Consider the following 17,477-nt stretch of genomic DNA (forward strand, 5'->3'; position numbering starts at 1 on the left):
AGAATCATAATGATTTTTCCTTTAAAAGATTACTTGGAAATTATATGATTGATTTTTAAAATTATTTCCTACTAATTCCAGAATTCCTTTATGTATATGACATCTATAAAAATAAAGGTCATCAATCACTTAGAATATTGGCTGTCAAGTCATACACTTCTTACATATTCCTTTGGCTGTATCCTTCAAATTAAATGTATAAAATCATCCCTCTTTTTTCTTTATGATAAGCTGGTCAACCTTTTTAATTGTGAAAAACCAAAAGTCTAGGGTCCTTGGTAGATTCAAGTTCTGTTTTATAAATAGCACCAAACCTTGCTTCTTAAATTAGCATCTGAAATTAAATCAGGCATCCAATAAATAATTTGCTGAACGAAGTATACTTTTTAAACATGTTAAACATGTCTTCTAAATGTTTGTTAAGACTGGTTTATTTTCTATTATAGAATTGATACCTGCAGTTATTGCAATTTTGGTAGCTTTAAAAAAAATTCTTTCAAACAAATGCTATGCTCTTTCTAAGGGGAGTTCTGCAAAATAACATTTCCTTCATGTCACTGTGACTTTCCCCCAAGGAAGAGATTTGCAGTCTTTGTATAGTTCTTCCCAGAAATTCTCTCCCCAGAGGGTGGTGAGCAAAAACCCAGTGTTCCCACATAGCACGCATCCTCTTCCACTCTGGACTTCCTCCTGCCAAATTCAGCTCCTTCCCTGAGAGGATGTGCATGAATCCGTAGGGTACTTGTTCCCTGGGATGTTTCTCAGGTGTCTCCCTTTCCAGAGTCTGGTTTCCTACCTCTTACGGTCTTCGTCTTGGCCCAGCAGACTGGGGTTCTCTAGCATCGGCAAATGCTCTCTATGTCTTGAAAAGTGGAGGATGGCTCCTTGGATTTAAGGGTGATCCTGAATTTTCAGTTTAGGCCCTCTCAGAGTCAGGGTTCCTGTCATGCCTGTTTTCCCACACGTTTAGAAGTATGGGTGGTGGGTCTCCGCCTCTTCAGCCCTTCTCTTCAGGATCTGGTCTCTCACAGAAAGGACAGAAAGGTTTCACCCATCTGGCCCTCTTCCACTGCTAGGCCTTAATCTCTGGGAGACCAGATTAGAGTTCTTCTTGTGGCTAAATGTTACCTTAGAGTATCCCGTCTCTTCCACAGTCGAGTTCTGGCAGGCCCGAATATGCAGTGCTGGCAGATGCCCTTTCCCTTCTGGCACTTTGTCTGAATCTGCCTCATATGTCCTGGGACAGGGGCAGTAGCTTGACTGGTCAGAGCTGTGTTCTCTCTGCCCAGATCTCCTACACCTGAGGCAAAATAGTGAGGCAATGTTTGACCAGGGCCAGTGGTTTATCCGGGGAATTTTCTGACGGGTGTAAACTGGGGTGCCGTGTACACGCCTGCTTATCTGGCCCTTCTTACCACGTCAGGAATTTGTGCCCTGGCTTCCAGGTCAGAACTGGCTCCATCAGTCCCAACCTCTGTTCCTTGAAAGCTGCCAGTGTTGCTTCCCTCCTGAATTAGCCTCACTAACCGAACCTCATGGATGCCTCTGGTCTGCTTCTTTAGGCCTTTTCACAAGAAATTCATCTCTCAAAATTTGCTTCAACAAAGCCTGGTGTTCCAAACTCTGTTCTGTGTTTCTCTGTAGTCTCAACACATACGTAGAGAACTTTGCTACTTTCTGTTGTTTTGCGGTTCGAAATCAACATTATTATTTTTGTAATGAAACAGCTGTCTGAAGGCTGTGAGTTTAGCGCGCAGACATCTTTGAGAGCACATGCAGCTTCTAATGCTGGGCATCAGAAACTTTTTACACATCTTCCTTCACCTCTCTGGCTCTCGAGCCTGGCACTTGGCTGCACTTCAGGGGTAAGTTTTAACCACAGCCGAAAACACTCCAGCTGCTGCTCTTTCTGAAATCTCTTCCAGTGTCGGGTAGCTCGAAACATGTAGGTGCTTCACTTACAACTGGTTAGACCAATAGGGGCTCAGTTTCCGGGCTATTCTACCTCAGCGGGTGAAGCTTATTTGCTGTGGACCTTTCCTCTTCTAGAAAAGACTCTGGTTTAAGAAGTAGTCTTTAGCTGAGCCTCAGAAGATGGAGAAACTTTCAGATTTGCTAATTCATGAGGAAACTTGTAGCACTTCATTACTCTCATCTGCTCTCGTGTTCCAGCTGTGCCATCTGATATACCTAAGCTCTAAGGGTACATTTTCCCAAAAGTCGACATGCTGTACGTGACGGGCATTTTCCCAGGACCATCTCGGACTGAGCTAGGTAGGTTCTGTCCCCCCACTGTGCCTCCCCTGCAGTGTTATGTCCCTGGCAGTCATGGCGAGGAATCACTTCTGTTGTTCAACCACAGCGATGTGATTTGAGATGCAGCTGGTGGTACTCCCTCTTTCAGATGATCCAAGCCAGACAAAGTCCTCTAGATGTCTGCTGAGACTTTCTCCTCCTTCAGCTTCCTGAGTGTGGATGCTTGTCTCTGTTTAGCCCTGTTTCCCTCCAGATACAAAGCTCTACCCCTTCACCACTTTCCGTGAAAAATCCTTGCGTCCATGTACTGTTCTGTGAGCTTAGTTACTCTCCTCAAGTTGTGATGCCATCAGTCAGCATCAGTGTTGGCTCTCACTTCCTGTGTCGTCTTTCTCTTTTCATCGATCACACCACCTCCCTTCCTTCTCAGGAACACCTCAGAGGCACTACAGAGAAGCGCAGATAAGAATTCTGACTTGAGCCAGACCTGTTGGCTCTGTATCCTGGCTCTCCAACTTGCCAGAGTCTCCGTGAGAGGGGAGGCAGAACTTCTCCTCGCTCCTCTTAGGGTCTCTGCCTGGGCCTGAGAAGTACAGACACGCAGGACGCATTAACAGGAGAGAAGCATACAGGTTTTTACATGTACACAGAAGCCCCCCTAGGCAAACAAAGACCCAAAGAAGTGGCAAAACTTATGTGCTTATATACCAGGTTGAACAAAGAGGCCATTGTGGAAAAGTAAAGAATGTGGGGAGACTAAAGGAAGATAAGGGTTATTTTAACAGGGTCTGTTTGTACAGAGTCCTCTTGGCCTCAGTTCTCCACCTCTGCTGATAAGAATGTTTCTTTCCTCCTGGCATCTTCCATAGGGGGCTTTATCTCCTGCTTTCAGGAAGGAAATGGGTGGTCAGAGAGCCCTTCTTGCACCTGCTGTTTTTCAAGTGCCTTTAGCTCAGAATAATCCTTATGCCAAGGTGGCATATTTTGGGGTGGTAGATTTGCCGCCCTTCGCCATTTTGGACAAGTTATACAACCTCCAGGGGTGGGAGGGCATTTAGAAAATGAACATGATAATAGTACTAACCCCGTAGGGTTATTGAGAGGATTAAGTGGGTTACCATGTGTAAGATGCTTAGAACAACCCTGTCCGTGAAATGGTACTATTAGGTCCACATCAAGGTGAGGACTTAACTTTTCTGAGTTCCTCCAGCTAGCATATAGCAGATCTAGAAGTAGTCCAGGCAATCTGACTTTGGAGCCTAATCCTCTTAACCACTAAGCTACCTGTCTTTTTTTTTTTTTTTAATGTCATAATATTTTAAATTTTAAAACAGTGACATTTTAAGCTCCTTAAAAATTTTTTACATTGTGTTCCTTACTGTTTCAAAGAGGAAGTATTGTGTTTCTTTGTTTTCATTTTTTAAATAAAAGAGTGTTGGTTGTTGTTCATAAAGTTCGGCTTCAGTTGTGGCTACCTCAACCTTTTCGGTATGTAATACGGAATGTATAATATTCTGAATATTTTTAAATATTGCAGACAACTGTCATCTCTTTAATGAGGTTGAGGTTGGAAGATGGTATACGTTATTTAGTTAGTAAAAAATGCATCGACAGTTAGGGACTTAATTGAGTTGACTGGTAAAAGGAAGATTATTAGGAATATAGTAGGCTGTCTTTAAAAATGGTTTTTAGTTTTTATTTTTTAAAATTTTTTTTATTATGTTATGTTAGTCACCCTGCAGCCTATCATTAGTTCAAAATGGTTTTTGAAGTGGTTAACACTTTAAAAGTGGTAGCCTCTTTTATTAAAGCTGACTTGTTCTGCTACGTTGTTCTTTTTTATCATGCGATGACATACTGACAAATGTAATATCTACTTTAGTCTCAGTGCAGACTGTGTAAAATATTTTGGAAAATGCCAAATGGGTCCAATGGTAGGTATGAACTGCTCTTATTAACATGCCCCCTACTTGCCCACGTGTACTTTGTCATCATATATCCACATACCTTTCTTAGTCCTCACGTGCAGTAGCTACGTTGCAGGAAAATAAACATACATGGTGGGCTTTGTTGTGTTTGGGAAGTGATACAACCAAGTGAAGACTTAGAAACACAATTTTATTTATGGCAACAACTTCCTCTCAATACGGATTCTACGGAATTTCTTAGAGTATCATTGTATGTGGTCTTCATAACCTGTTTCTAAAATGGTCAGAGTAAATATGTTGTGAAAGGTATAAATTATCTCTTTTTCCCCCACTCGAGAGTACCTTTTACCCTAGGCAAGCCTTCCTGCTTAACACCAATAGGTTTTAGGTTGCAGAGATTAGATGGCATTGCTGAATTGCTAAAGTCAACACCCCGTGACTTGAAATTCAGGGTTCAGTCAGAGCCTAGGCACTTTGTTGAGAATAGGAATATCTGGGCTGTTGGTATACAATTAGCTCACTTGTGGACATAAAGCTTTTTCCCTGTTAAGGTTTCCAAAGCTGTTAGCCTTTGTGAAATGTCTAGTGTGCTGAATAAGGATAAAGGGGAAAAAAGCCTGGTAGAAAAACATCCTTTCCCTTGTAACCAGTTCCTATTCACATAAGAAGGTATTAGCTATTCGTTCATTCAGTAATGAAGTTGAAGTAATCCTCCAGGGTACTCATTTTACACAAAAACAAATTGCAGTTTTCATTTGCATCGCTGGGTGGCGATTTTTCTTGGTTTTATACTACTGTTTAAAACCCCAGCGAGCATGGTACTATTTGTAATTACCAGGGTTTTCTTGTGTTATGACATGTTTAATTGTACTTTTAAGACATTATCTTTAAGTTGATTACAAATTTACTACTGTAGTGTGCAACCTCATAGTTATTTTAAATTAAGGAAAAGGGTATCTGTTGCCTCGATGTTGGCATATAATTCCTTCCAAAACTAAGACAAAGGCATGAATTAGCTTATTATGTTATGGCAAAAAGAAGGAAAATAAAAGCAACAAGAAAACCCCACAGAATATAAGAGGAAAAGGAATAATTTAGGTTACTCTCGTTATGTTCGCTGACATTGTTGACTAGGTATTGAATAGGACTTTGGAGCCGGCGGAATGAAATCGGACAAGGGCCGCCCCAGAGATGGAAGGGCTTAGGTTACGGGACAGCCGACATTCATCATGGCTTTCAGAATGTGCAGGTGCTTCTCGAAGTAGGGCACGAGGACCTGGAGTTTCCATTAAGCTAATTATTTTGTAAAACTGAATCAAGAGTCCGAGTTTAGTAATTCAGCAGCTTGGATTTCATCTTTGAAGTATTGATATTGAAATATGTAACTCAGTCTCACCTTCCGTTTTCCAGTTGAAATGAAACGTGATGGGTTATTTTTAAGATTGACTCCTACTGAATTCCTCATCCTCAGAATCATTCAGACCGTGTATACACACTCAAGTTAAACTATTCCATTCTTATATGGAATTTTGGGGTAACTTCTTTGTCTCTGTGCTCCTTCCTTTATTTAAAAGTGGGAATTTAACGGTGTACAAGACGAATTTACATTCCAAGAGGTGAGGGACAGTAAGACACTTTGATTCCCTCAGGCTTTAATTAAAACAACAAAGATAAAAACTAAACAGATTTTCAGTGTGTGCTTCCTATTTTTACTCCCTGTTTTTACGACAGAAGTATACCAAATCTTTTTTTAAAAAATAGAGTGTTGCTGGATTTAAAAAGCAACTGGTCCTATTAATATCTCTTTACCCATGTATTGGGACATCCAGAAAACTCAAATTACAATTACTTTACTTGGCAATCTTTGTATTTTTACTCTGACCTTGCAATTCTAAAGCAGGTGTGCCAGGTTTTTTTTCAGCTAAGTTCATTATGCACTTTTTTATTTTCCCGTTATGGATAGAATTAACAGAACTTTCACATTTGTTGGCTCCTAATTCTGGTTCACCTGTTCATCTAGCGACTCTTCAGAGTAGGAAGTGTTCAGGCGAGGCTGTTCTCTGTGGGGTGTATCCCCTGCCTTATCTGCTTGACCATGCAGATTGGAAGGAACATCATGGGGCAAAGGACCATACTGAGAAGTAGAACTGAGCCTGCTGTTTCATACAATTAATTGTGAGCCAGTCATTCATTCATACTAAGGCTCAGTGCTATCAGTCGGATGATCCGTCTCCCTCCCTGGTTCTAACCCTCCTGTGCATTAGGGAGCGCTTTGAAAAGAGATTGGTGCTGGGGCCTCCAGAATCCCTACATTCTGGTTAGACAGGCCTGGGGTTTGACCCAGACAGGAGTCCCCCCCCCCCCCACGTTCCGCGGACAGTTCTAGTGTGCATGCAGGGCTGAGAACCACTGCTATTCATTCTCTGTAATTTAGTGATCATACAGCATCAAACACTTTGAAAAGGACCTCATAAAAATATAGGCTTATGGTTTCTCTTCCACTGTAGTTGAGCCATAAACAAATAAAAAGCAAATAAAACCACATTTCTAGGTTAAACACACTTCCTTTCAAACATTAAATAGGTAAAGAAGGAGAAAGCTTCAAATGTCTTATAGTAATATATTTGGAACCTTAAATTTTTTTTTTAATCAGTGGAGCGATTGAGAAGCATTTTATTAACCTAATTATACAAATGTGAATTCCAAGTGGCCTATAACTCTTTTCGTCTTTAGCCATAGTACATCTATTTGACGGATTAACACCTGTAAACTCTTCAGAACCACTCCAAGGGACTTTTTCTTTGAACTAAAACCTTCAGGCAGCCGTGGTTTTAGTATTTGGGGGTCATTGACTGGTTTGCTCCTGTGCTGTTTCCCGGAGGTCACTTGTGCAGTACCTCAGTAGAGAAGCACTTCAAGCGTGCACACCGTATTCCGTAAATGAGGCTCCACCAGTACTGCGGTAGAGGCTTTCATCACGCTCTCTCTTCCACGTTTGAGACTATTTAACTGAAAACTTGTGATGAGTAGCTTTTATATTTGAGCTTAAAAGTTTATTTTTTTCTTTCATTCTGTTGAGGAAATGAAAAATGAGGATGACAATCAAAGTAAAATGTACAGCACGAACATGGTACTTTGTACTGGTAGTTCAGGTAGGGTTGGAAGACCTCAGTGTTGGCTTTCTGGTAATCTTAATAATATGACAGTATCCTTTCATATTTTAGCGGTTGTCTTACTCAGCATCTTTTTTTCCCCTTTGAATGCAACCAAAGCAGATTATGAAGGGGAGGATTCTTACTAAGGGTAACACATTAATCTTCATAAATGTGAATTTCTGAAAAATATATCGTCTTCCTTTATTCTGTCATGATAGAATTAGGGTGTTACCTCAGAATAGCATTATCTAATACACTAAGCCAGAAGAAAACATCTTAAATTTGTGTGATGGAGTCTTTTCTTATTATAGTGATCACTAATGGAATGCTCTCGAGCGTCTCCTCTGACACAGGTGTTTTGCTCCTTGTTAAAAATGCTGCAGATTCCTGGGCCTGACCCATACCTAGTGAAACCGAATGTTTGGAGCTATAGCCTAAGAATCACATTTTAAAAAAGCAATGCGCCTGACTTTTCTATGACAAAAGAGACAAGAATTTACAATGGGGAAAAGACAGTCTCTTCAACGAATGGTGCTGGGGAAACTGGACAGCTCCCTGCAAAAGAACAAGAGTGGACCACTTTTGAACACCATACACAAAGATAAACTCAAAGTGGATTAAAGACGTAAATATGAGACCTGAAACCGTAAAACTCTTACAAGAGAACATAGGAAGTAATTTCTCTGACATCAACTATAGCAACATCTTTCTAGATTTCTTTTCCTGAGACAAGGGAAACAAAAGCAAAAATAAACTGTTAAGACTATGCCAAAATAAAAAGATTTGGATAGCAAAGGAAACCATCAATAAAACAAAAAGACAACCTAGTGAATGGGAGAAGGTGTTTCCAATTGACATATCTGATAAGGGGTAATATTCAAAATATACAAAGAACTTATATAACCCAAAACCAAAAAAATCAAATAATCCAATTAAAAAATGGTCAGAGGTCCTGATTTAGACATTTTTTCAAAGAAGACATACAGATGGCCAACAGATACATGAGAAGATGCTCCTACCGATACGGGAAATGCAAATCAAATCCACAAAGAGATATCACTCTACACCTGTCGGAATGGCTAAGATCAAAAAGACAAGAAATAACCAGTGTTGGCGAGGATGTAGAGGAAAAGGGAACACTCATGCACTGTTGGTGGGAGTGCAAACTGGTGCGGCCACTGTGGAAAACAGTATGGAGGTTCTCAAAAAATTAAAAACAGAAAGACCGTATGATCCAATAATTCCATTACTGGGTGTTTATACAGAGAATAGGAAAACACTAATTCGAAGGGCTATATGCACCCCTATGTTTATTGCAGCATTATTTACAATAGCCAAATTATGGAAGTAGCCTGTGTCCTTTGATAAAGAAGATGTGGGGCACACACGCGCGCACGCACAGGACTATTACTCAGCCATAAGAAGGAAATCTTGCCATTTGCAACACATGGATGGATCGAGAGGGTATAAATACCAAGTGAAGTAAGTCACTCAGAGAAAGACAAATACTGTATGATCTCACTCATGTGAAATGAAGAAACAAAGCAAATGAACAAAGAAAAAAAAGAAACAAACCCAAAACAAGACTCTGAACTATAGAGAACAAACTGATGGTTACCAGAGGGGAGGTGGGGGGTGGGGATGGTGAAATAGGTGAAGAGGATTAAGAGTGCACTTATCGTGACGAGCACTGAGTAATATGTGGAATTGTTGAATTGCTATATTGTACACCTTAAACTAATACAACACTGTCAGCTATACTGGAATTAAAAAAAAAGAATTTCTGCTACACTGTGGTTATCAACTAAATGATAAACCGATAGACTACAATTGGTATTTTCACTAAAAAGTCATACTTTTATGATTATATGTACCTATATTTTATATATACATACGCACACATAGATATACATTAGTCATATTTTTAATGAGAAGTATTACGTATACTAAAGCCTTACGTTACAGTATAAATGACTTAAAGGAACCATCGTTCTGAAATTGTTCGGTATTCTAAGTCAAATAGCTCAGTTCTAAACTTATGGAATGATTTATTTTTATTTTTGGCACCTATTGTTTCCTGATGCACGAGGTGAAAATATGCTTGGCAGCACCAAAGGAAGACGAACCCTTAAAATAGTTTGTTGAAGGATTGGTTGAAAGAGTTGATAACTGTGATAACCAGCCGTTGTCCCTGTTGGTCTCCCTATGTTAGGGGTTCTTAGCCATGGTGACTTTGGGGGGCTGAGTGGAGTGGTCTGTAAACCTCTTGAAATTATAGGCAAAATTTTGTATTTGCGTTTTTCTGAGGAGAAGGATCTTTGCGTTTCATCAGATTCTCAAAGGTCTGTGACCCTAAAGAGGTAAAAGAATCACTTTTCTAGATGGAGCTGTGTATACAAATGTTCACTAGCCCCTCGGGCTGTGTGATCTCGGGGTGTTTTTATTTTAACGTCAGAGGTAACACAGTCATTGTCAGAGGTGTGTCACATCTCCTTGGCCACTTATACTAGTTTGGCTTCAGAAAATAGAATGACTTGTGAGCAGCTAAAAGAAAATTAGGGAATAATTACTGTAATATAAGATACACAGCCAACGCGGTATCTGGAAGGAGGTTGCAATCTAAGTGGCGAGACCTACAAAAATAAAAATTAAATGTAATCGCAAAACAATACTATCAAACATCAGGTGTTGGATAGAATGACTTGTCCCGTTAGGGACAGCTCACTCGTGTGTTGGCGTTTTTCTGTCTTGTCAGTCTGGTATGAGTAGACGTGCATACTTTTCCAGTGATGCATTCGGGACATGATACTGCAATTAGTTTTTTTGTTAGAAAAACTAAAAGCAGGCAGATGATAATAGAGATGTACAGATCCCAAACTGTGACTGGAGAACTCTTTTATGTGTTATATTAAACATATAATTAGTAATTAGTAATGATAGTTTACTCTTGGTTTGCTTTTATATGGACCTGTCACCGTTCTTGTAGTAGCTCCTCTATCATTGTTCTGTAATGTTATTTAAACTTTTATTTTTATATGTTTTACCACTTGGATCGTAACTTCCTTCCAGACGTCTCGTCTGCTTTGCGTCTTACCTAATAGCACGATGAGTTCCATAAAGCAGATCCTCAGTCTACATGTTGTCAACAGATCGTGGAGTGACTTCTAGATCACTTAGTATTTGGTTAGAAAACTTGGTAGTGTCTTCTATGGAGGTGTTTTTCCAGTGGAAATGGATCTTTATTGAACTTACGTCACCCATCACCTGGACTTAAATTATACTAATTTTAGTTATTCTATTAATGCAAACCGAAATAAGCATTCAGAGCAGCTTTGCCTCTTCCAAACTCATTCGCTCTTCTTCCACACTTCAGAGAATTCCCTTCGTCTCCATGACCGTGTGTTTCAGGAGAGACTGGCTTTATTCCCGGCCCTGGGAGCTCAGTTCTGATTTGTCTAGGCCAGTCAGGGCGGCCCAGTCCACCTTGCCAGGGCACCCGTGGCAATTCTGCCTGATGGGATGCGAAGGAAGGTTGGCTGAGGGGCTCAGGGGCAGATGCTGCAGAGATAGCCACCTCTTCCCCGGGGGCTCTTTTATCTGGATGACGTGCCTGACGAGGTTGCGTACATCGCTGCCACCCTTGCCGAGGGGAGGTAGCTCGGGACAGAGATAACGTGCTGAAGATGGCAGAATAAGATGAGAAAGCAGTTTGGTCCATGATGGCACTGTTGAACTGATATATTTACGAGCCTGGCATCTGTCAACCTCTGGCTTCTTCCTAGGTGAGATAGTAAATTCCCTCATTAAGGCTGAAGCCACTTTTAGGTAGGCTTCTCTTCCTTGCGGTTGAAACTGTCTGGACTGATGTTTGACAGGTATGCTTGTAATGTCCAGACTTCATGGGATATATATATTTCTTCATTTGTTGGGGATATAGGAAAAGTTTATATTTCTGTCCTCTAAAACTTAATTTTTAACAAAACAGTGTATGGAAATAGTCTTGAGTTACATTGCAAATGAAATGAATAGGTTGTCGGCGTCACATGTAAACATTTTGAAAGATGCGGCTCCTGGCATCAGAAAGGGTATGCCTCCTGGACGTCGCCGGTGCCTGGCCAGGCTCTGTATAACACTGCTCCAGATCAGCCGACTGGTGAACAATCGCATTCATTGTTTGGTGATCAGAAAACACGTTTAATATACGAACACAGTAGTTCACTACTTATATGTAGGCATTCTGCTATGTTTTAGTTCTATTTTAAGAAACTGGTTGGTAGGTAGAGATTGATGTGCAACACATGATAATTTTTCCCATCCAAACAAGGGAAATGGGATCCCTGATGCATTTTCTTACAAGTCCAATTTTCAGGAATGGATTACTGATATTAAACAGGAGATTCCTTTGCGAATCTGGACCAGCTATTTTATAAAGTCAGCAATCCTGCTAATGATACAGTCTTAAACTTAATATAGTGTTAAAGCAACTCACCTGTATGACTCACATATCTTTACGTGTTATATATTTAGAAATGTACCATTCCTAAAAATGCTGAAGGCGATAAATGAAATTGTCATCCTTTTTTTAAAACATGGAAATTTGGGAGGAAAATTGAAATGTATATGTTTCTTTTTATCATCCCAGATTTATAGTTCTAAAGTCACTATTTAAAGTTTAAAACCTATTGTATATTATGTTCTTACTTGAATTGCATGTCGGTCATGCTCAGTGTGTCGGATTTTAAAGAAGAGTTTTTAAGGGCAATGATGAAAAGTTCATTAATCTTATTTTTCAGTGTTTGCATTTTCTATTATAAAATCAAGCTACAATTTATTACATTCTGCCATTAAAGGGTGGGAATGCTGCAGCATATAATTACTAGGTGTTGAAGGCGATTTTAGGGATAATTCTAAACAGCCTCATATGTAAATATTTCCGGTTGAGAGTTATATATTCTAAATACTTTATATAAATTCTTTTGTTTGCTAAGAACGGAAGGTAAATATAGTACAGAAGCTACTTCGTATAGAACACTGCATTACCATATGAACCAATTATAGTAAGAGCTTTCCCTTCCCCGTGAGATATAAATGCCTTTCTAGCCTGTGGGCATCTTTTTATTGCCAAAGGTAGTTTAAATTTACCACCACAAAAATTCAATTATGATTTCTACCTGTTACGAAGATATGCTAATGAATCCAAATATATTTTAATATTCCCAGTTCAGATATGCTTAAATGTTTTCCATTCCCTAAAAGAATGCATTTTCTTTCAGCTCCTGTAGGTCTCCAAGGTTACAGGACCTTGAAGCCTGTAGAGCTCAGTGTGGTACAAACCTGTATTTCTTGGGTTGCGTTCCGTGCGCACCCTCCTGGAACAAGGCAGAGGTGTTACCGCTGACAAAATTGAACAACAGTGGTCTTTCTGTAGGAAAAAACAAGCTGATGGAATTTCACGTTTTTGTTCTGAAATTTTCCTTAAATTCTAGAGAGAGCCACCATTAATTTTATAAACAGGTATTCGGCAGATCGCTTGTATGAATAGGACTAAAGGAGTAACTTGCAAACAGTCTTACTGACTTCTTTGGCTGCTTTGTTCTTTGAACATTTGTAGTCCTAGTCACGGTTTTATATTCTGACAACCTATAAAATAAAATAAATCGAACATTCACAGCAATTTAAATTTAGAATAACTAAACATAAAATTTTGTCTGAAATTATAGTTTGTATGATAAAATTTAAAATGTCAATATTTCATAATGCTCTGCAAAGAACATTTTGACTTTCAGACACTCCGTGACCTTCAGTATGGGAAGAGATTAGGTTCTGAAGGAGAAGATGGGAGCACTGCTGCTTGCTTCTTTTCTCATCTTACACAGTTCACATCCCTTTACTGGGACGCAGATTCTTCGTCTGGTGAATGAGAGAGGAAATTTGATTTTTATCTCTGAAGTTTTTGTTTGTTTTTAATAGCTTCACATTTCAGTAATACTTTTTTTTTTGGTACTGCGTATTTAAAGAGACTGACAAATCCCTCAATTTAGTCTAATCTCTGTTGGAATAAATTGGTGGTACTAAAGTGTGTTCTGATACACTGAGCTCTTCTTCAAGTGGCCAAGAGATCAGTGTACCAGTTATGAAGCAAATTCAGTATGAAGCTTTGTTTTTTTTTTTTTTAAGTTAAAATTTTATCTAGCTAGTAGGCCCAGTTTATCCCCGGCAAATCTTTTGTTAAAATACTTACGAAAACAGAGGGAAATATTTTATAATGATTACCAAAACTTAAGGGTGACAGGCATCTGAATGGGAGACTCTGGTATGCAGTCAGACTAGGGAAGAACCATCTAATCTTCTGCACATGGTAGAGTATGCTGGGACCTACCTTTTCAACACCTAGAACTTGGCAGCTTCCCTCTTTACCCTTGGCATTCCATTCTGTGAGGGAAGCAGAGTCCACTGTTCCCTATTCCTGTCCTGCCGGCATATACGTCACCGTCTTTCTTCATTCTGGAAAACAGCTGGTCCACAGGTAGAGGAAGGATGGAGGGCAGATAGGGAGGCAGAGTTTCCACCGGTCAGACAACGTAGGCAGCCATAGAGATAACATTGGTGCTGTTAGCGGTGATATTGGAAATTGAAAATTTTTTCAAGTCATCCTAAGGTGGTAGCAATAGGAGCAAAAAGACATCTCAGGAGAGAAGAGTTACGCTGGGTGAAAGCATAAGAGAAACATGCAAATGAATTGAGTGCTGTGTGTACCAGCCTGCCTCCAGCTGGTGGGAATTTATATTTACATGATCTTTCTGGAAGAAAAATTGGCAGTCTGTATCAGAAGCTTTAAAGAAGTAGATCCTTTGCCTTAGAAATCTTACTTTTAGTAATTTATCATGAGAACTTAAACAGATGCAGCTTAAAAGATGGTATAGTTAGGATGAACCTTTAAATTTTTATTCATTCCAGTGTAGTTAATATACAGTGTATATTAGTTTCAGGCATATAATATAGTGATTCAACAATTCCATACATTGCTCAGTGTTCATTGTGGTGAATGTGCTCTTCATCCCCATCACCTATTTCACCCATCCCCCCACCTCCCTCCCCTGTGGTAACCATCAGTTTGTTCTCTATAGTTAGTCTGTTTCTTGGTTTGCCTCTCTCTCTTTTTTTCCTTTGTTCGTTTGTTTGGTTTCTTAAATTTCACATGAGTGAAATCATATAGTATTTGTCTCTCTAATTGACTTATTTTGCTTAGCGTAATACTCTAGCTCTGTCCATGTCATTGCAAATGGCAAGATTTCATTCTTTGTTATGACTGAATAATATTCCATTGTATAACATGAACCTTTTTCTTATATATATTTTATGTGACTAAAATTTTTCTGGAAGAATGTTTATTTACCAATGGACCTCATGAATTGAGGTGATTTAATTTTTTCTCCTTTTTATTATTTATATTTACCCAATTTAATTATATTTACTGTAATGAACATGTAGTACTTATATAAACCCAAAGTCAAAAGGATCCTCAAAGAGATACGTCTCTGAATCCCAGTTCTCTCATAGTGCATGCAGTTCTCTCAAAAACAGAGGTACATTTTACTCTGCTACTGAAATTGCATTGTGCTTCCTGTTCATGATATAATTCAGTTCACTGAATGTTTATTGAGTAAACGTAAATACTGTTAGCTTCTCTTTAATATTTCTATTAATAATTATATATACTATTTTGGTAGATTTAAGGCCAGCGTACAATAATATAAGAAGATCTCATCCTAAACTACTCACTCATTTTGCAATAACATAATAATTTACAACATTTTAAGAGGAAGATATTTCTTGGAGAAAGAAATTTATCAACTTTTTGAGTTTCTCGTTCATGTTTTCCTGGATGTTGACTTTCATTCCCTAAATACCTTCCTTTCATTCCCTAAAATCCTTTATGTATATCAGGAACTTCTAGTGTATTGGGAGGCATCCTTTAAACATTAAGGTCAATTTTAAAGTGAAATTTCATTGCATTTAAAAAATTGTTTATGTAAACTGTATCATTTTTAATGCATTGCATAAACTTGTACCCTATCTCTTTTATTATAGTCTACTCAGCAACTTTAGTAACATGAATATGGAGTTTTATGTTCCTCTTCTTCAATTATTTTTGCACGATTGTTTCTCTGGAATTTTAAGCTTAAATTTTTAAATAACTCTATTCATACTGTGAAGATATATAATAATTTTTCCTTTGCAGTTGTTTTTTGTATTGATTGTTTAGTTAAAATCACATGTTATTTTTACATGTCATTTATTTCTTTATTTGACAGAGAGAGATAGAGAATGAGCATGAGCAGAGGAAGGGCAGAGGGAGAGGGAGAAGCTGACTCCTGCTGAGTGGGGAGCCCGATGCAGGGCTTGATCCCAGGACCCTGATTGAGATCATGACCTGAGCCGAAGGCAGACACTTAACTGACTGAGCCACCCAGGTGCCCCACATGTCAGTTATTTAAAAAAGATCTCTCTGAGAAAGAAGATACGATCTCTTTTCTTATTGCCATTATTGTCGGTTGGTCTAGAATGTCTGTTGATGATGTGTTGGCTGAAGGCTGAGTTTTTATTTCAGTTAGGTCATTAAGCACTTGTAGCAAATATATCAGAAACTTTTATTTATTATTTTAGAGAGAGAGCAGAGAAAGGGGGAGGAGCAGAAGGAGAGGGTCTCCAGCAGACTCCCCGCTGAGTGCAGAGGCCTGTTGGGGACTGGTTCCCACAACCCTGAGATCATGACCTGAGCGTAAACTAACAATTGGACGCTTAACTGACTGAGCCACCCAGGGGCCCCAGAAACTATAATTTTAAAAGAAGCCAAACCTTCAGTTTTTTCCACATCTACAGAAGAGCACTATTAAGTAGTTGGAAGTTGATCTCTGAGTGACATGTGAACATTCTGAAGAAGGAATCGAGCATATTTCCAGGTAGAAGAAAGCCCCAGTGCACCCGAGCAGGTAAACATACAATAGTTTGTTTACTTGTTGTCAACATTTCCCCCACCACAGTCTATCTTGGACAGAATTTTCAAGCCCAGCCAACTCTAGGATTGATTTATAGCAAAGAATGGTTATGTTCTGTTAGTTAAGAAAGGATGTGGAGAGAGAAAAATCTGCTAACTTTGTCCCTCCATCTTTTTCTAGACCTAATAAATTAAATTTTTTTTTAAAAGATTTTATTTATTTATTTAACAGAGATAGCCAGCGAGAGAGGGAACACAGGCAGGGGGAGTGGGAGAGGAAGAAGCAGGCCCACAGCAGAGGAGCCCGATGTGGGGCTCAATCCCATAACGCCGGGATCACGCCCTGAGCCGAAGGCAGGCGCTTAACCGCTGTGCCACCCAGGTGCCCCTAATAAATTAATTTTTATTCGGATTCTGTCCATTTAATTTTTGTTACATGCTTCTCAACCATGCTCGTTCCTCATTGCTTTTAGGCATAGAACTTCCTAAATAATTAGCCTGAGCAAGAACACGTTGGTATTAGCAGCTGTAACACATTGCATTTCTGGCAGTGGAATTCTGCAGACAGACTCTGAGTCCTCGCACCGTGTCCCTGAACAAAGAAGCCTTGCTTCTGAGCATGTGCGTCTCGACAAGGACCTTCAAGTCTTGTTCTTAGTAGACCAGCATCTTTTCTATCTCTGTACGTTGGGAATTATCAGTCGGGTGTCACCGGTAGGTTCTTTATTATTTCACATTTGTCTTCTCACATGATCACAAATGTTGATTATAAATTAAGCAGCATTATTCACGTTACTTGATGTGCTCATAGTTGGATTTAGTAAGGCAAGGGTGTGGAAGAGAGATTGATCGTCAGCCTTTCTTTATATGAGCTTCTTTTAACCGACTGTATCGCATGTGTATTCTTGATAAAACTATTGTCAGTGTGATTTATTTTCTGCTCGAGCTCATATGAAACAATTTTAGAGCTGAAATTGATAAGAATAATTAGGTCAAAAAACCAAACAACCAAATATGACCTGATTTTTGAATTATCACGATAAAAACAATTTGGAAAAATTACACAGTAAATTGTTAGATGTGTCTTAGTATAAAAATTGTAATTTTCTAGAAAAAAATACTTCTTAGAAGACCTGAGTT

General features: G+C 39.1%; 1 protein-coding gene across 1 annotated transcript in view; it reads left to right on the top strand.

Annotated features, from left to right (window-relative positions):
* The window catches only part of UMAD1 (UBAP1-MVB12-associated (UMA) domain containing 1), a 217,107-nt gene that overhangs the window by 27,091 nt on the left and 172,539 nt on the right, over positions 1 to 17,477 (top strand). The gene's annotated exons all lie outside the window — the stretch shown is intronic.

Source organism: Ursus arctos, unplaced genomic scaffold (assembly GCF_023065955.2).
Source record: "Ursus arctos isolate Adak ecotype North America unplaced genomic scaffold, UrsArc2.0 scaffold_3, whole genome shotgun sequence".
NCBI lineage: Eukaryota > Metazoa > Chordata > Mammalia > Carnivora > Ursidae > Ursus > Ursus arctos.